The 19647-nt window shown below is 60.1% G+C and overlaps 2 protein-coding genes across 4 annotated transcripts in view; one reads left to right on the forward strand and one right to left on the reverse strand.

The window, feature by feature from the left end:
* FLRT1 (fibronectin leucine rich transmembrane protein 1) overlaps positions 1–3413 on the reverse strand; it is a 72232-nt gene extending 68819 nt beyond the window's left edge. For both annotated transcript variants that reach the window (XM_017677011.3, XM_036995688.2), the window contains exon 1: positions 3025–3413. The gene's annotated coding sequence lies outside the window, so the exon portion shown is untranslated. The remainder of the gene's footprint in view (positions 1–3024) is intronic.
* Positions 1–19647, forward strand: part of MACROD1 (mono-ADP ribosylhydrolase 1) — a 140500-nt gene that overhangs the window by 106786 nt on the left and 14067 nt on the right. The window lies entirely within an intron of this gene.

Here is a 19647-nt window from a genome sequence, read left to right on the forward strand (position 1 = left end):
CTCCAAGAAGCTAAAAGTCCTCTCATCCCAGCTGAACCAGGGGTGGGGACCACAGGGGACCCCACACTGCTAGGCATAAACTCTATGCTAGAAGCTTCTAATGGATCACCCCATGGTGGGTACCCACAAGGTGGACACTGCTCTTACCCCACTTTACAGATGAGAATGTCAAAGCCCAATGAGATCTAGTCATTTGCTCAAGGTCAGCAGGTCAGGCAGGGAAACTCCCCTGGAGCCACAAGACCCTAACAATGGGGCACAGGGCTGGCCCAGATAACCCTGCCCAGCCCAGACAGGCCCCATCTCTGGGATGAGGCCATTTCTCAGCCCTAACTGCAGGGCAGCCTGGCTGACTGGGGTGGCAGCTGCCAGCAGGTCCTGAACTCCCAAAGAACACCCAGTGGGGCCATCCATGCCGCAGGGCAGGGCCTTTATCTGCTCACCGCCCCTCCTGAGCCATCTGCCCCTTCCCCTGGCCCAGAGCCTGCCCGGCATCCCCCCAGTGCTGAGCTCCCTAGCTCCCTGCCTCTGCTGATGCCTCCAGCCGCCCAACCGAGCAGAGGGGCCTTGCCCGACAGGCCCCAGGGACCATATGCTGCTTTTGACAATTGCCCCTGCACTGGGCTTCTGTGGGCAGTCAGCCAGTTCCAGGCCTGTTTCTCTGTCCTTCGATGCCACCGTTTGAGGTCTGCCTGGAGCTTGGGTCCCTCTCTCAGCTGACGTGAAAGCGAATTCAGACCCCACCTGCTCACCTTTTGCACACCTCCCTTCCGTGCTCCCCCACATTCAGTGGTGCCCACTTGTTCTCACAGGGTGGAATGGCTGCTGTGTTCTCCTGTGCAGACAAGGACTTGGGGTCCCCAGAGGCTGCAGGCCTGGGGTCACACAGGAGACAATAAAGGCTCGACCACCAGGCATTAGTCTCCACAGAGCCGGGTCTTGAGGGCTCATGACCCCTCCGTAGAGCCTTGACAGCAGGCGAGCCATAGGGGGGCAGCAGCCCTCCCCATCACCTCTTTAGAAACAAGCTGGGTGCATCTTCCAGGGACTTTCGAGGGGAGGCCTCAGAGGAGGTGTGAGGGGGACACGGGGCGGGTTCAGCTGCCAATGAGGATCAGCATCAGGCTAAAGTCCAGCAGCCTGGCTGGGGGCATCTGTCCTTCCCCAACCCTCCAGTGCTTCTGCAGGTGCTGTCAGTCATTAGGGACCCCACCCTTCAGCTCAGGAATGGGACAGCTGTCCAGCTCACCCCATTTTATAACCCAGTCCTGTTCCCTTCAAACTCAGTCTCAGGAGGGGGATTCTGTCAACCACATTTCACCAAGGGAAACTGGGGCAGGACAGCCCTGGAGGGACTTGTAATCAGTAGTGGTGGATGAGGCAGATGGAGGTCTAGGGAAGTCGCTGCTGGCTGCAGCAGCCCAGGGCGTGCCTGGCCTGAGCTCCGGCTGGTGGGGGGTGGGGGGAGCTTTTTACAGAAGTGCCTAGTCTCTGTGTCTGTGCGGTCACAGTGCTGGGGTGAAGGGCCCCACATACCGCCCCCATCCACTCCCCCATCTGCCCTCCTCTCTTTTGCTCTCATACCTGCTCATGGCTGGACCTCCAGCCAGGATGTGACAGGCCCCGGGCTCTTCCTGCCCTCAGACCTATAAGGGCCCCCGGCGCTGCCCACCCAGCTGGGCAGCATCCCCTCCTGGGCACAGGCCCTGGCAGCTCAGGCCATTTCCATTTTAAACTTCTGAGGAAGCCCTGAATAGTCGCCCACGGAATCGGCACCAGCTGACAGGTGATGTTTGCGCTCTCCTCCTGGGGCCGGCAGGAAGAGATGCAGTTGGCTTTCACTCCAGAAACTGGAGCCTGGAACCCTTGAGCACGGCCACCTTCCCAACGGCTGCTGGGCAGAAAGGGGGATGCCCAGCCCACATCCCTCTGCCTGGGGCATCCTGTATCCTGCAGGGCTCTGTGCCCCCACGCAGGCAGCCTCCTCCCTAACCCCTAGACCACCTGGAGAGGGGGACAGGAGAGGCTGGTGTCTGTCCTCCCTTAGGACGCAGGGGCCAGAGTGGGTCAGGTAGGACCTTGCTGCCCCGGACCCCTGCTCCCTGCCTAGGCTTTACTTATTCACATTAGGGCTCTGACTTGGGCCACAGGGGCCTGGCACACCCCAGCTGGGCTGTATTCTCTTAAAACCACGCACCCCAGAGAGCCCTGCAGCGCTCCAGGGCCCCTGGAGGCCTGGGGCAGCCGGCTCCCTGATGTCGCTGCTCCACAACTTTCTCCTCCTCTGAGAGCTCTCATCATCCGCGGCTCCCTGCAGCTGGGCAGCAACGCTCCCCAGCCTTCCGCCCCTCGGCCTCCAGTCCCCGCGAGGAGGGGCGTGCGCCAGGCCTCCGGCTTCGGGTGGAAAGCCCACCGCGCGTCTCCCCAGGCCTCCAGCCCGGCGGTCCCACCGTTCCAGCAGCCAGGTGCACCGCCCCAGCCCCCTGCCCCGCGCAGAGCCGACAGTCCACAGCGCGCACAGGGAGGGAAGTGGGAGGCTGCTCATGGCCCCCTTCAAGTCGTTTAAAAATAAAACCTCTCTCCAACCGTGACTCACGCGGCTGGTGGGGACAGGAGCGCGGCGCCCGGGCCGGCCGGCTGCCTCTCTCCGCTAGCTCCAAGCCCTCCAGCTCCCGGGTGCGGGGCTGGAACCCGCCGGCCCAGTCCCTGGGGGTGCAGCGCGGGTTCGGGCTGGGGCTCCCGCCGAGCCCCCGCCCTTTCCAGCCTCTGCTCTGGAGAGTGGAGCCGCCGGCCGCGCACCCCGCGTCTCTCCGCGGCGGGGCCGGCGCCACCGGCGCTGGGCTGTCGACTCGCGGGCCCCCCACCCCAAACCCCAAAGGCTGCGCGGACCCCGCGGCGCCCGGGCAAAGCCTCGCAACCCGATCCCGCGACGCCTCCGTGCAGTCCCAGCCCTCGCCCCGCTGCCCCCGGCGCCCCGTCCCGCACACGCGGACCCCGGCCCCCGCCCCGTGCATCCTTCCTTACCTGCGCAGCGGCCGGGGAGGCGGGTCTCCTCGGGAAACTTTGCAACGACGGCTGGAGCCTCAGGGGTTATTCCAAGGAGCGGGAGAGAACCGGAGCCGCAGGGCACCCAGGGGGGCCCGGGAGAGGCGCCCCCCGCGCGTGGCGGAGCACGGTGGCGGGCCCGGGGCGGGGGGGCGCGCGGCGGCGCATCTGCCCGGCTCGGGAGCCCGGTGGAACCGCGGGGGGCGTGCGCTGGGGTGCACCCGGCTGCCGGGGTGCGTGCGCCGGTGGGTGCGCTCGGTGGGGCGAGGGCCAGCAGCGGGGCTTGTGCGAGCGGCGGCGGCGAGCAGGGCGCGGGGAACCAGGCTGTGCGGCCGCCTCTCCCCTCGCGGCAGCGGAGGCGGCGGGGGCCGTGCGTGCAGGCGCGGAGCGGAGAGGCGGAGGGGGAGGCGGGGGGCGGGGAGGAGGCGGCGCGGGCGGGGGCGCCGCGCTGCGCACAGGCTGGCGGGACCCGGCGCGGAAGGCTGCGCCGCCGCGCGGGGACTCGGGCCCAGCCCAAGAGAAGCGACGTTCGCGTCCCCCTCCCCCTGCCCTCGGCTAAAATGGCTGGGGGGTTGGAGGAAGGAGGTTGGGGAGCCGGCCTCCCTGGGGGCGAGGAGGGAGGTTCCCTAAGCCAGCCTCCAGCGCCGGGGCGGGGAAAAGAGAAAGGGGTTCTCGCCCAAGCGCTCTCTCCTTACACCCCTCCTCCTGCACCCACTCATTCATCCATCCTTCCAGCTGTCCATTCATTCATTCATCCGTCCACCCGTGCATTCATTCACAAACAGGTAACCACCATCTACTCCGCGTGCCAAGGGAATCCCTTCCACCCTATTTGGCGCCCCTGCCCAAAGAGGACCCCCTCACCTGCCTTGCTCTACACACCAGTCCCTCCCCGTGCAGCGCCCCACCCAACTGCCTAAGGGGGCAGCAGCCAGCAAGCCTCAGCCCCGCCCCTCCCCTCACTAGCCTACAGTGACCTTGAGCAAGTTACTTAACCTCTCCAAATCTCAGTGTCCTCAGTTGTACAATGGGAGCATTAATAACCTACCTCCAAGGATTAGCATGAGGGTCAGAGGAGACTTTGCATGGGAAGGTAGCTGTGGCAGTGACTGGCACACATTAAGAACAAAGGAAATGTCTGCACCTGTTGTGCGTGAGGTCTCATGTTGGAGGTGTGGGGGGTGGACCAGACCTCCCTCCTCTTAGCCTGCAAAGTCCGGGCCCTTGGCGCTCTGGGATACGTCTGCCCACCCTTGATCTGGGCAGACCTTGCCTCTGAGCTCAGTCATCCTGTCCTGCCATCCTTTTCCCTGGAAGGTGCCCTGAGCAAGTCTCTGCCTCTGCCTAGAAACCCCCCAAGACCCCACTGCTGGCAAATCCACACCCAGATCCCTGCAGCCTGGCTGGTACCCCTCCCCCAAGACCCATCCCCACACCTCCCACCCACTGTCCCACCCCCTGCTCTTTGATTTCCTTCAAAGCCTGGCCACCCCTCCTCTGGGATGCCCTCCCGGATTCTTCCTGAGGGAGGTGGCCATGAAAGATACAGGACTCCCTCCCCGACCTCCTGTGCTCTCCAGTCCCTCTTTGCCCCCCACCCAGGAGCTATGGCCTCTGTCCCCGCATGAGCACCCCTGTCTCTGCCCTCCTGGCCTCTCCCTTCCCATTTCCCTCCCTTTAACTCCCTCCTTTCCTTCTCCCACTTTCTACTCAATTCACCAAACAGCTATTTTTTTCCTCCCAATTTTTATTTATTGCCTAAACAGCATTATACCAACCATAAAGAGAAAAATCACCCACAATGCCAATGCCCCGTGGCGTCAACAGCCCCTGTCCCTCTGCTCCCTCTCAGGATTGTCCAGGCCCCCAGATGGACGCGGGGACCCTGGGGTTCTGTCATCCTTCCACGGCAGCACTTACGTTGCTCAGGAGTTCTGTGCGTGTCTTCCTCCTCTTCCACATTGAATCCCTTGAAGAAGGGACCCCTTTCCATCCCTGCTGTCCCCATGCCACGCACAAGCCTGGCACAGAGCACGATCTCAGTGCCTCGGAGTGGAATGGATGACATGCATAGAGCTGTATCTGACATGTTGCACTGAGATACCAAGATGTCATCTTCATAATTGTGGTTTTAATGGCTGCATGATATTCCTTCGAGGTGATGTACCACAAGTCGCTCGGCCATGCCTGGTGGCTGCACACATTTCAGGGAATATTTATGCAGGTCCACTATGGTCAAGCACTTTTTGGGCACCAAACACCCAAAGTGAATCAGTCCCTGCTGGACCCCGCCTGGCAAAGCTGGAAATGCAGCTGGAGGGAATGGGAACCTAGACAGTTACGGCTTAGCAGGATCTTGCTGAGACAGACATCATTACCACATGACCCCAGGACATAGGGGCCAGGTCAGCTTTGATATCCAAGGACAGCTTCCAAGGGGAGGTGGCTCTTGATCGGGGTCTTAGAGGATCAGGAGGAATGTTCTGGGCAGATTCTGGAAGCTCATGGCAGCTTGTTCACAGGAGCCGTGACATGGAAGAGCTCAGGGTTTGGAGATGAGGACTTCTTGGTAGAGTTGGGCAGTAGGAGTCAGGGGGGCCATGGTGGCAGATGGGGTGACGGATGTCAGCGAGGCCTGGAGAGTCTAGCCGTTATCTTAGAAGGAGTAGGGTGCCAGGAAGGGAGTGTGAGGACAGCAAGGCCACAGTTGGTGATAAGATTCAGATCACTTGTTCACTCAGCAAACGTTTGCTGAGTCCCTGTGTGTGGTGGGGCCCCCGAGGGCAGGAGTGGGTGGTGAAGGCAGGGGTCCTGGCCCAGGAGGACTGAGCCAGTCTTCGAGCCAGGTGTTCAGTGAGATGCTCTCCGTGTGCGGCAGCACAAGTACCCAGGGACAATTTGTGGCTTCAATCTCGGGCTTGCCCAGCCTCAGCTCTCCTGCGCCCAGGGCGACAGTAAGCCAGGCAGTGTCCTACCCCAGGCAGCCAAGGTCACCCTACAACCCCTGACACTCACCTGCCCTCACAGGAGTCCCCCCACATCTGTATTCCGCGTGTCACCTCACCACTTCCTCGCTGGTGACCACAGGCACCAGCCTAGTCTTCCCCACTCCCAATTTTCTCATCTTAATGGTGCTGTCGCAGACTTCCTAGGGCTAGTGTGGCAGTCTGATGAGGTCCCGACAGGAGAGTGCTTTGTGTACTGTGAAGTGCTGTGACAATGTGAACCATTATTAGACTGTTGTCAACCAAGATTGTGCCACCCTTGGTCCTACTTGGACCTGTTGGGCCAGGGACAGGGGAGGGGTGACCTGATGCAGGCAGGGTCTGTCCCACTGGATGGTAAGTGGGCATCCGCAGGGACCTTTAGCCCCAGGCTCTGTGCTGGGCATCCAGGAATGAAGCCCCCCAGAGCAGGTGTCAAGAGTCAGCACCACTGAAAGGGCTGAGAGCAGATGTTCAGAGGGTATGACCTTGGACTTCAGCTGGCCACATGAGAGTTAGAGGCTCAGCCTCCCCCATAGGCCCCAGATGGGGCATCATGTGAGTGAGGGGTGGACCTCCAGCCCCCCACCTGGAACCAGAGAGCCTCCTAACCTTTCTGCCCCATCTCTGGGTTCTTAGTCTTAGAGATCACTGCCCTTCGAGATCCCCAGGGTCCTCTTTCCAGAGAATGACAGTCACTGAAAACCTGCCCCATCTGGCTCCCAAACCATGGCCCCCTGGTGCTGTCCCCATGCACCCTTCAATGTGTCATGAATCGTGGGCACTGGCCTTTGGGTGGCTGGCTGTGCACTGCTGACCAGGCATACCTGCCCTCACCAGGAAGTCCCAGCACCCTCTCTGCTCCAAGTGGTAACACTACCTTGCTCTCCTTCCCACCATTGTGCCCCAAACCTTTCCATTCTGCGCAGCCCAGAGGACTGGGGCTCTCCCCATAAGCACAAGCTTAGGGTACAGGAGAAGTGCATGGGCCCCAGTGCAGAATGTCAGGCACAGCAGGGAGCAAAGTCCCCTACCTGCAGCCCAGGAGGAAGTCCCAGGTAGAGTGCTACAGGGAGCAGGCACGGCAGGGACAAAGCCAGGGACAAAGCCGGGTAGAACAAAGTTAGCCGCTCCCAAGGACAGGCCCTGGAAATAGGTGGGGCCACAGTTGCGCAGCTGGCCTGGGGGGCGGGGATGCGCCCACTCAACTGCTCGGCGCTCACCTGCCTCTGGGCACACTTCTGCCCACCCCGGGCTCTAAAATTGGGTTCCTGCTTCTCTACACTCTTCCACCTTTCTGGGCAAAGCCAGCTCCTTCTCACCCCTCAGCTCAGGGCTTGACAGTCTTGCCCTCCGAGGGGCCTCCCCAAGCCCCACCTTTCCTAGTGGGGTTACCTCGTTCTCTCTGATCGCTCAGCTTCTCCTTGATGGCACTTAACTCAGTCTGTGATTATGTGTAATTTGTGTGACTACAGTTTTCTTCTACTGGACAACACTTCACCATCTCAGAAATCAGGGTGTGGCTGGTGGCATGTCTCCCTCCTCCATAGTGCATAAAATAATGGCCAAAACTCAGAGTCCATGGAGTCCATGTTCAGTGATATGTGATTTTTTAGCATCCGTCTCTCCCAGCAGACCGAGAGCACCTTGAGGACACAGCCTGGGCCTGCTGTGGGCCCTGCATGTCCCCAGCACCTGCCAGAGGGTCCCGAGAGCAGTCCTGGAGAGCAGCCAGGCATTGCTGAATGAATGAACAGATACGTTACACGAGCATCAAACTGAAACTGCCCCACAAGGCAGCGGTGGCAGAGCTGCCCCAGCCAGCAGCGATTCCTACAGCTGGGAACTGCCCCGACATGATGTGTCCAGGGGCTCAGAGCAGGGCTAGACATGCTTCCAGCCACTAGGCTGGGGCTGAAGGGGAGGTGAAGGGGGAGACCAGGCCTGAGCTGTGATTCCAAGCCCCTGGGTGGGCAGGGAGAAAGATGCCAGAGAGTCAAAACTGGCCTGGGCAGAGGGCAAGAGCTCCATGCCAGCCTGCCTTCCCGGGCCCTGGCAGGGCTGAGGCTGCTGCCCAGACTTGTCTCTGCTGGGCCCTCCTCTCCCTTGGGAGCCTCCTCTTCTCCCCAGAAATGACATCACCACCCCCCACGCCCATCTCTGCCAAATACCCAGGGCTGCCTCCTCCTCCCCTCCCAGCTCCCTCACCCACTCACCGCTCCCCCCGCCAGGCCATTGTCCCCAGCAGAGGCGATGCTTTTTACCGCGACTTAACATTTCTTGACTCTGGCTATCATTCACCTGTTACACATATCCCAGGTTCAGGGAAGGAGGTGGAAATTGGGTCTTAAAGGACAGCCCAGGTGGAGGGGGCAGCATGTGCCAAGGCGCAGAGGGGCGGACAGCAGGCAGCGCCCAGGTGGAGGGTCAGAGGGGTGGACAGCGGGCAGCACCCAGGTGGAGGGTCAGAGGGGTGGACAGCGGGCAGCGCCCAGGCAGAAGGTTGCGGACAGCGGAAGCAGAGGCTCAGGCCTGATCAGGGGAGGGGGGCAAAGAGAAGGCACATCCCCTGGTATTGGGAAGCCAGAAGGCAGGGCCCTCGACTGCCAGAGGAGGGAGAAGTTGGGGGCATGGCGGGGGATGGAGGGGTGGAGACTGCGGGGATTTGAGGCTGGAGCCTCAGAGACCTCTGCTGGGCTGCCACAGCCCTGGGCTCTTCTGCCCCCTGCAGACCACTGTACTCCTCACTGACTCCCATATCTGCCCCAATACAAGTTTGCGGCCTTGGTCCTGAGGCCTGGGGCAGCCCCTTCCGCAGGGACTCAGCTCCTAGGTCCTCCCCCTTGGGTCCTCTTGGTCCCCACAACCAGCTCCAACACCTCCGGGCAGCTGAAGCCACTGAGGCTCGGTGGGGGCAGCAGTGGGGGTCTTCGGAGGGGGTGCCCTGAGCCTGGGGTCTCGCTTCCGAAGTCCCGGTGGTACGGGACTGTGCTCCAGGGCTGCGGTTGGGTGTGGGCACCCAAGGCCCCTCACCTGCTGGGCACAGGTACAGCCAGGCCTGGCAGGTTCTGAGCTAGGTACACTGCGGAGATTGGGTGCTGGGAGGAGCCCAGGAGGGGGGGTGAGGGAGGGGAAGGTGCCGTTAGGAGGGGTTGCCCAGCAACCACCACGCCAGGAGAGGAGGGATTCTTCAAGAGCTGAGCAGAGAGGCTGGGCCTTGGAGGGGCTGAGGCAAGCCTCGCATACCAATGGTGGCTGCTAGCCCCCCCTCCTTCCCCCCCTCTTCCAACCCCCCCCTCCCTTGTCCCCCGTTCCTCAGGGAGGAGCCCGGCTAGGAGGGCAGGAAGGCAGGGAAGAGAGACCCTCAGCCAGGGGCCCTGAGGCAGCCAGGGCACAAACCAGGCTGGGGGCCCCTCTTGTCCCCACAGGACAGGGCAGGGCACGCCCTGGGCTCCCGGACCCTCAGGGCCTGGGACTCCTCACCCTCATCGGCCCTGGCCCTCCTGAGGGGCTTCCTGGCACCCCCACTGGAGGAGGACTGGGTTTAGAGCCCAACAAAACCGCCTCCTCCTGGCAGAGTGACCTTGAAGGAGCTACTCCCCAGCCTCGTGTCCTGGGAGCCCCGAGGGCCAGGGGCCATTGCCACAGGCTGCCCAGAGGAGGCAGTCCTGACCAGGCTGTGTCTGGTGGGCCACGTTTCTGAGGAAGTCATTCTTAGTGTCTAACTGACAGCCCCTAAGCAGCAGGTGGTTTCACCCATTCTTCTGTCCTTATTGAGAAGGAGGAAATGCCTGTTTGGCCTCAGTATACCACTACATATTCCAAAAGCCAAAAGGGTGGAGGTTCAGCTATGTGGTCCCTTCTTCTGGGGCCTCAATTTCCCATCTGTGCATGAAAGGCCTGAGCTACGTCAATAGCACCTCGCCCAAGTCCGGGAGGAGGCCCTGGCTTTCTGCCACCCTTTCTGGAATCACAGGGACAGCTGCCTCCCAGCTTCCTGCCATGGTGGAAGGTAGCAGGAGCAGGAGGGTTGGGGGGCTGGAGCCCCCACTGTTTCCTCACAAAGTGCTCCTTCCATTGACCAGATCGAGCCACATTTGGACACTGCTCCCATGCCCAATCCAGTCCTGCCTCCCACAATCCTCTAATTGGTCCCTGTGGGTTCAGCACTGCCTCTCCTCCTGACCCTCCATCAACCTGTCCTCAGCTGCCACCATCCCCCCAGCCCTGCCTCCAGACATTGCTACCAGACTGGAGAATCACCGTCTGTCGAATGAATGAATGGCGCTAACAGTAGCTCTTTGGTGCAGGGCGTGCTGGCCTCTCGGGTGCGGGAATAAACAAAGCAAGCTAGGTCCTCTCCCATAGGCTGCCATGCTGGCAATAAACCAGCAAACTTTGAGAACAAGATCATTACAGGACCAAGGGAAATACACAGGGTGACAAGAGAAACAGGGTGGGAGGCACTTCAGCTGGGTGGTCAGGGGAGGCCTCTTGGAGGAGGTGATACTTTCATTGAGACCTGAAAGATGAGAAAGAGCCAGGCTGAAAGAGCTGGAAGAAGAGAGTGCTAGAGAGAGGGAGCAGTGTGTGCAAAGACCCTGGGGTGTGGAAGAGTCAGACCTGTTCAAGGAAGAGGAAGGAGGCCAGGAGATTGTGGGGAGCCGAGTGTGGTATGCAGCCATATGCATTTGTGGAGGGGAGTATGGATTTTATTCTAAGCAAAATAAGAAGCTATTTGAGAGTTTTAAGCAGGCAAGTGACATGATCTGATTTATATTTTAAAACGATTATCTGAACAACCACTTTGGAGAGCACTTTGGCAATAACTAGTAATGTTAAAGCTGTGCATAACCTTGCACTTCCACTCCCAGGCATATACCCAGGAGAAGCCCCTGCACATGTACGCAGGGGATGTGTGCAAGATGCCACTGCAGCTCTCTTTGCAAGGCACAAAACTGTGCACGTTTGCCTGTTGGTTAGTGGGAGAACAGGGGTATGCATGTGGGCCAGTCCTGACCTGGAATCTTATATCGCCATGAAAACAGGCCGGCTAGAGCATCATGGGCCTGTCTAGATGATCTTCCAAACATTACTGTGGACAGTAGCAGCGACTCTATATACGACTAGACATGCAGACCTAGGTAATATCTTGTTGGACATAGATAGTAAAACTATAAAGAAAATCATGCCCAATGCAGAATAGTGAGTTCCTCTGTGGGGGAGAAAGAGGGCTTCTACTCACTATGACATTGTATTTGTTTGTCTGGATGGGGAAGGTCAAGTGGCCAGTGCATGCTTATGCCTGCTTTTATGAAGTCACTAAAAAACGGGGGAGGGAGGGGCAGCAGAGGAGTGGCCCAGAAGGGAGGAGGCCGTGCTTGGCCTCCTGGGAGGTCAAAAATGGAGTCCCAGCCTGACTGGCTGTTCAGAGCCAGAACTCTTAACTCCTCCAAATGCATAGTTGGTTTTCTGCTCAAATATCCCCTGGCTTTCTCCTTTTAAGAAGAAAACTGAAGCTCAGAGAGGGCAAGGGGTTGCCTGGAATCACCCAGCAAGCTCAGGGTGGAGGAACCCGTGACCCTTCCTTGGGAATAGTTGGGTCTGTCCATCTGGGGCTGGGCAGGGGTTCAAGGCTGCCTTGAGGACCAGCCCACACCACCCTGAGCAGCAGACAGGGGATGAGGGGCCCCTCTGGGCCCCTCCCCCGGGGACATTTTCCTGTGCCATCCAGTCTCCCCCTCGCCAGGGCTCTCAGGCCCCAGCCCCTCGGTCCTGCTGAGATGGAGCCTGCGCCGGCTGGCTGGGGCCCAAGCCATCTCTGGTAATTGGGTTTTAGGGTTGCTCTTGGTTATGCTAATGGTGGGGCGCTGAACGCCTGCCCCCTGGCTCCTGGGGGAGGGGAGGCCCAGGCAGCTGGAGGCCCTTTGAAATCAGACTACCTGATTCAAACCCCAGCTCTCCTACTGCCCAGCTGTGTGACATTGGGCAAATCACTCAGCCTCTCTGAGCCTCTATTTCCTCATCCGTAAGGTGGGAAAAATAATAGGTCCTTCTCATTAAGCTCTCAGGGGAGAGAAAAATGAAATGAAAGAATCCACCAGAAACACTTGGCCCAATGCCTGGCACAGAAAATTTGCCGGATAAATATATTATTAGCTATTTTTTGTTTTTGTTTAAAGTCTAAAAGGTCCTGCAGGAAAGTATGAACGGGCTGACTCTGCATGATGAGCTAATGGGTGACTCGCCTGTCTTCCGCTTTTCGCCTGGGCATGTTGTCCAATTCAGGGCAACGAACATGGATTTCTTGCATAACAAAATATCAGAACATGGAAGGTGCCTGGGGATGGGTCTTGGAGAGTGGGAGTTGAGGGGTTTGGGGTTCCAACAGTTTGGGGTCCAGGCTGGGGGTGGCTGGCTGAGAGGCTGGGTCTCCAGGGGCAGAGCCCAAGGAACCCAGGGAAGAGGGACCAAGGAGAGGCCACGGCTGGCAGGAGGCGCAGCCAAGTCACCTGTCTTGAGCTGAAATGGCTGAGTGGGTGGCTTGTATAGGGAGAGGCAGGGGCCTGAGACGCCTGGGGTGGACCAGGGAATGGGACCGGAGCCCAGATGGATGTGGGGGATGGGGCAGTGGAGAGCAGGGAGGCATGGGGCATGATTGAGACGGGAGGCAGAGGAAATGGGGTCTGGCAAAGGGCCAGTAGGGGGAGACCCTGTAAAGGGGACCCAGCTGGGTACAACTCCCAACAGATTTAAGGAATCACAGGGCTCTGCTCAAGGAAGATGGGGTGAGGGGCCCAGTACTGGAGGGAAACAGGTCACATCTGGCTGAATAGGATGCTTCCTGGTCCAGACTGCAGTCAGACCGGTGGGATTCAAATCCTGTTTCTACTACCCTAAACTGTATGGCCTCAGGCCAGGCACTTATCCCAGCCTCGGTTTCCCCATCTGTAAAATGGAGCCCTTCATTCAGCAGGGTCCCCGTGGCTCTCCCTAGGAAGCTGCTGAGCAAACCTTGATGAGAACAAGCTGCTGTTTTTATTTTTGTTATTAATCCAACCTGCCGGCAGGCTAACCTCACCCTTCTCCCTGGCTGCCCAGATGGACCTGGGACCTCTCTGCCAGGGATCCCAGCTGCCGTGCCCATCACCACCATGAAGCTCTGTGAGGCAGTAACACTTTTGCAGGCATTTTTAACTTCATCATCTATCCCCCATAAGGGCCTCCCGCCCCCAACAGATGAGGAAACTGAGGTCCCAGGGGGTGGACAGCTGGCCCAAGGTCATCACAGCTGTGGGCTTCAGGACCCCGCCTTGCAAATCACAAGCACAGTGGCCCCTCCTGCGAAGGGCTGTGGCCTCAAATCACATCACCTCTCTGTGCCTCAGTGTCCCCATCTATCAACAGGGCAGGAAGGGGTACGTGTACACATGTACACACACGCTAGGAGGATCAACCGAAGTCCCATAAGAAAGCCTGCAGTTAGTGCCAATAAATGTGAGCTGCTCTCCCCCCATAAGGCCCCCACCTGTCCCCAAGCCTGGGAATGTCCAGTAAGCTTCATGCTTTCCACTGGGCTGCCCCACCTCGGAGGACAGTGACCTTGGCCTGGGGGGGACAGAGCTTGTCAAACATAGCAACTGTTCTCCCAGCTTGAGATGCCTTTGAAGTCTCCTGTTTTATCTTCAAAAATTCAGCACATTTCACATTTTATTCCATCTGTGGGGCATTTCTAATCATGTTTTAAACGACTCACCCTTAAGTAATACGGATACCCGCTGCAGGCCTGCGGGAAGGGCAGGGGTGGGCAATGGTGTTGATTTCCTAAGAACAAAGCCCACTCCCCTAAACCTCCTGGTGGGGCTGCCAGCCAGCCAGTGGTCAGTCAGTCAAGTGTCCCCACGGGCACCAGGCACTAAGCCCGACTCTGGGGTGCTGATGAGCAGTGGGGGCTCTGCCAGCGGAGAGAGGCAGGCCAGAAACGGGCAGCCACAGTGCTAAGGTCTGGGACAGGGGATGCACAGGCATGGGGAGTAGAAAGGAGGCTTCTGCTCCGGGGTGGGGTCTGGGAAGGCGTCACCTGGGCAGCGTGCGGACCAGCCCTGGTCCCATTGCCCCTGACCTCCTCTCCTACTCCTCTCCCTCCACTCATTCTGCTTCAGCCACAAAGCTGCCTCACTGTGCCTCAGGACCTTTGCACACTTCTGCCTGAGCGTGCTCCCCACAGCCATTCCCACTGGCCAGCAGGTCCTGGACTCCTCCCCGCCGTGCCCACCTGCCCACCACTCTCCTCCCTTTCATCCCCATCACAGCCGCCGACCCTAGTGGTGATTCTTGCTCAGGTTCCCTCTTGCTCTACTGTCCCTTGCCCATGTCTCGGCTGGGTGATGAGCTCCATGCCAGCAGCCTTGCCTCTCTCTGTCCCAGGGCCTGGCACATAGTAGGAGCTGGATTTGCATACTTGTCGCATGATAGAAAGCTGAGATCTAGCTGGACAGGGTGGAGGAAAGCAGGCCTGGCTGAGGGCTGGGTGATCTGGGAGAGCAGCCCACACTGCCCAGCCTGGCTGGCGGCCTCCCACACAGCTGCGGCCTCTGGAAGCATGCAGATGGGCCGGGCCTGCCTCAAAGTCACCGCTGTGCCCACTCCCCCAGCCTCTCTCTGGCCCAGTAACCTGCTCAGCACTTTCCCCGGGTCACTGGGTCTCCTCTCTGGTGGCCCAGTCCCTGCCCAGAGCCCCCGCTCCCCCCTGAGTGCCCCCCCAACCCAGCCGCAGCTGCAGGATTTAGTCTCCATCAGGGAGAAGCCCAGGCAGCGCCTACACCACCACCTCCTGCTGCTGCCCTTGGGCCAGCCCAGGTCCTGCCTCCTGAGGGTCCCCAGGGTGGGCTCTTCTGCAAGGCCTGGTGAACACGAGCCTGGGCTTCAGAGCCAGGCAGACCTGCAGGCGGCCTAGCTGAGTACTGCTGGGCACAATCCGTGACCTGGCGGTTTCATTTATGGACACCTGGTCTGTGCTGGGCTCTGTGCTTCAAGCTGGGGACACAAGTTGTGGATGAGACCCGCAGGGCTGGGAGCAGGGCCGCGAGGTAGGCACTTAACCTGGGAGGTGAGGATGCCGGAGGCCCACGAGGGAGTGCAACCAGGGACCAGCTCCAGACCAGGGGAGATGGGTGTGCTCCTCCAGCTGGCTCTTAGGGTCAGGGTCTCTTCCAAGCAGAGGTACCAGCCCATGCAAAGGCCCTGGGGCTGGAGGAAATGGGGCAAGTTTGAGGACCTGAGGTGTGGCAGAGGGAGAGATGAAGGGGAATGGGGAGAAAGATGAGGGCACAAGTGAGCATGGCCCACAGACCTGGGCATGCTAAGGGCCAGTTCTTTATTCTGAGGGTAAAGGGGAGCTTTGGGAGGGTTTAACCAGGAAGCAGGGATGAAATAGGAGATTTTTCAGTGTGGGAAGATCATTCCCATGGCTCGGCTCTCTAGTCTGTAAAATGGGTGAGTGAGAGTATCTTCCACACTGGGTAGGACTGAGTGAGTCCCTGCGAGTGAGGACCCCCTTACCCGGCCTAGGTCCAGGTGCTTCTGCCACTGTGGGTGGGACCTTCCCCTAGAAAAGAACATTAAAACTTTATTTTATGACTTTGTTGGCATGAAAGGCAAGTATATTAACTTTATGTATTAAAAACTTTTCTTCAACCTAAAAGTTCTTTTTTTTCTTCTGGTTTCAAAAGATATTATATTTCATGAGTCCTAAAAAAGTATTATGGGCTCAGGCACAGGCCCACAGAACCCTGCCTGGGCCGAGAGAGGGGGTCTGTTCTTTCAATGAGGTGCTGCCTGGAGGGCAGCAGGGGGTGAGCAGTAGGGGGCCACCAGAAGAGCAAGGGGAGTCCGGGTACCCCAGAGCCTCTGCTCAACCTGATTCTAGTCTCGTCAGTCCCCCTGCAGCCCGTGGAGTCCGATAAAGCCAATCTTGTCCTTCCCCAGCACAAACACCCCCGCAGCCCCTCGGCCATCCAGGGAAATGCTTGGCCTCCTTGGGCCCATTATGGGGCCTGCCCTGGCCTGCGCAGTGACCCCTCCCTGCCTTGAAGGTGTGTGTCCCCCTTCCTCAAGCCTCAGCTCCATTGCCACCTCCTCTGTGAAGCCCTCCCAGTCTCCAGACTTCCCCAAGCCTTGTACCTCCCTCACCTGTCATGGCATTTACATGCTCCCCTACTGGCCCCAGTACTGGAGCTCCCCAGGCCCCCGACTGTGCCATGTTTGTCTCTAGGTGCTTATTAGCACCTAGCACCAGTTGGCACCCAGTTAAAATGTTTTGTGTAGAGGGTGAAGAAGGGTCTGGCTCGGCCCACTTTTGCCCCAGGGCCTCCTCCAACCTGTAGCGACAGGGGCCAAGCACTCAGGGCCTGGCCCTCACCCTTTCACTGGGCCGTGGCCATGTGCCAGCCCTAAAGCAGGCCGGGAGCTGGGACGCACACTGGGCAGCCGCTCCCCCCCAGCACCTGGGATGGCGCGGGTAGGACAGGGGAGGGCTGGGCCGGCGGGGGGGCGCCCTGGGCCTGGGAAGGTATAGGGTGGGCACAGGGCCACATGGGGGCTTGGGGGAGTGCATGCATGAGCAGTGGGGTGGGGGCGGGGCCCCCGGGATCCCCTGCCCCTGGCCTGGTGGACTGTTGGGACGGAGGACTTGGCAGGGACTAGCGTTGAGGGGTGTGGACCTAGTTTCTATCACAAGGTCACAGCCCAGCGCTGAGCCTCAGAGCCTGTTAATCAAGTCCAGTAGAGCATGGCGCACGCATGTCCACGGGGATGCAGCAGGACGGCCCACCTCGCTCTGCAGGGATCAGCCCATAGGTGGACTTGCTGGCAGGCTGCGGAAAAGGCCCCCCCAACCCCCAAGGCACACACTCCGCCCCAGGAGCCCAGGCCCCCGCCAGAGCCAGGACAAGCCCCATCCCCTCCCCCAGGCCTGGCAAGGCCTGGGCCCTGCTTAGCTCCTCAGGAGCCCAAAGACCCCTGCTTGGCCAGGGCAGGTTTCGGTTCCTTGGGTGGGCTGGGTCACCAACCCTGGTTTGGACTGAAGTCCAGAGTTTGTCCTCATGTCACTGACTGCTCACCCGTCACCACACCTCAGCAGGAAGGTGTCAGAGACCCACTCAGGCCGAAAGAGCCTGCAGGGGTTAATAGTGTGGGTGCTGGCAACCAGCCACCCTGGCTCAAACTCCTCTCCACTCGCAAGTCTCTCCATGGGCCTGAAAAATGGGCTAATGATCATTTGTCAGTTGGAGCCTCAAACCAGTCTGAGGGGAGCAGGGCACGGGGGCAGCATAGTGGGGGGGACTGTGGACCAAAGAGCAGCGTCCAGCCTGAGGGGAGGAGGGAAGCGTGGCCAGAACTCCCCGCCAGAGAGGCTGAGCCCCCCACTGGGGGCCTGCCTGCTCCCCTTTGTGGGCCTTGTCCCCAAGCCATCCCCCAGCAGCCTGGCCCAGCTGTGAGGGTCTCAGGCAGTCTTACGGGAGCATCCGGTGGCCAGGCCCACGAGGAGAGGGTCAGACAGGGGCCGGGAGCTAAGAGGAGCAGAGGGTCTGGGTCCAGACCACCCGTGGGCCTGCTGGGCAAGGCAGGCTAGGGGAATAGGAGGACCCTGCAGACCAGCTTCCTAGCCCACCTCTGAGCCTGGGGACAGCCGGTGACCAGGTCTTTGCTGTGTACCAAGTCTGAGCTTCCAGCCCCAGCCCCACCTGCCTCTCCCACCTGTTGCTGCCAACACACCTGGCCGCCTGGCCGGCCTCTCCCCACTCAGCCTGGTGAAGTCCCTCCTCAGCCCCTGGATGTTCCTGGCCTTTTGGACTTGTGGCCGGTTCCCCCCTGGGCAGGCTCACACATGGTGGGGTTTCAGGGGTGCCAGGAAGGTGTGGGGTTGGCATCCCTTTCTAATGGGGGCCTGAAGAACAGCAGGTCAGTGCCCCCTCCTCTCCTACCCCTCCGAGGCTCACTGCCAACCCCTTTGGCACGGAGCTCTGTGAGCAGGAACCAGCTCGTTTGTGGCGAGTATTAATTAAGAGAGAGGTGATGCAGGGAGGTGGGGAAGGGCCTTGGAGGGCAGCTTCTGACAACACCAGGACTGCCCGAGGACCGGGGGGGCTACCCTCCAACCTGAGGTGCCCGATCTCCCCGCTGGCTCTGGGGCAGAGCTCTCCAGCTGTCTAGCCCCTCGTCTCTGCAGCCAGACTTGCTGGGGTTGGGGGGTGGGTCAGGACTGCATCTGAAGGGCCTGCTGCGTGCCTTGCGAGCCGGCCCCAGCCTCCCTGTGCCAGTCCCTCGGGCAGCGCGCCTTGTGGTCAGCCTGCTTTGCGGCTTGACTGTGGAGTCAGACAGTCCCAGGTCCTGTACTATTACCACCATTGCGCAGCCCACTCTCTGGGCCTCAGTTTCCTTGTCTGCAAAACAGGAGCAATAACACCCCCCTTTTGGCTTTGTTATGACAGTAAATAGGACCATTTGTGCTCTCAGTCTATGCCTGGCAAATAAACAGTCCTTGCTCACGGGGCAGAGGCCACATCCAGAGCTGCTGGGGGCTGGGCCCGGGCCTGCCTGGGGCCCGCCGTGGTCCATCGCAGGCCCTCACCCTGGCCCCCGCTTGCAGCCGCTCCCCTCTTGCTTCCCTGTGGCTCAGCACTGCTCTGGGAGCGCCCAGCCACTCCTCGCCTCTCCATCTTAATTAGCTGCTTGTATTAATCTCACAAGTAACGTGGCAACTTGCAGCCCTGGGTTTTCAGGCTGTGGAATTAATTATTCCCCAAGCAAAGAGCTGTCAGCTCTGGGACACCGGCCACTCGGAGCCACTGACACCACTTAGCAGCACCCACAGGTTCCACAGGGCGGCCCAGGCCTGCAGCCTGGCCATCCTGGAAGTGGCCCCAGTCCTGGCCTGGGCTCTGCTCCGTGTCCCCCTCATACACAGGAGCTGCGACAGGACCTGGGGAGGTAGGGTAGGTGCCAGAGCCATGTAGGAGCAGAAGGCCCTGCCTGGGAGCCAGGACTCCTTGGGCTGGGGGGCTGAGGCCCAGCTGGACCCTGACCTAGGCAGCCCCCAGGCCGGGGAAGGCACCTGCCCATCTTACCCATCACTTCTGATCAGCAGCTGTGCGGCCAGAAGCTGGAGCCCAGGCTGAGGGGCGGTGTTGGCTGGCACAGCCCTGACAGGCACCGGAGAAGCCGCTGACTTCCCCTTGCCGCACATCAGCCCCGTGGAGAGGAGTGAGGCCAGCCGGTCAGGCAGGGGGAGATGGACAGGGCAGCCCCGGCAGCTGGCTGCCCAGCGCCAGGCTTCAGGCCAGAGAGGGGGCATGGAGCTGGAGCTCAGGACCCTCTCTTTCCCTTGACCTTCACACCAACCCTGTGGTGTGGCCTTTTCCCCCTGGGGAAACTGAGGCACAGAGCAGGGTGGCTCAAGCCACCCATCTGTTGAACCCAGTGCCCTGGGCCCTCACTGCACCGCCCCTGGATGGCATCCTGCATCACACATGGTCCCTGCTGTCACTGTCATGTTAGGCTCCCCGGGCCCTGGTTTCCCAGTCCCCCCACCCACATACACATTTATTCTCCAGGGGCA

The sequence above is a fragment of the Manis javanica genome, chromosome 11, assembly GCF_040802235.1.
Source record: "Manis javanica isolate MJ-LG chromosome 11, MJ_LKY, whole genome shotgun sequence".
NCBI lineage: Eukaryota > Metazoa > Chordata > Mammalia > Pholidota > Manidae > Manis > Manis javanica.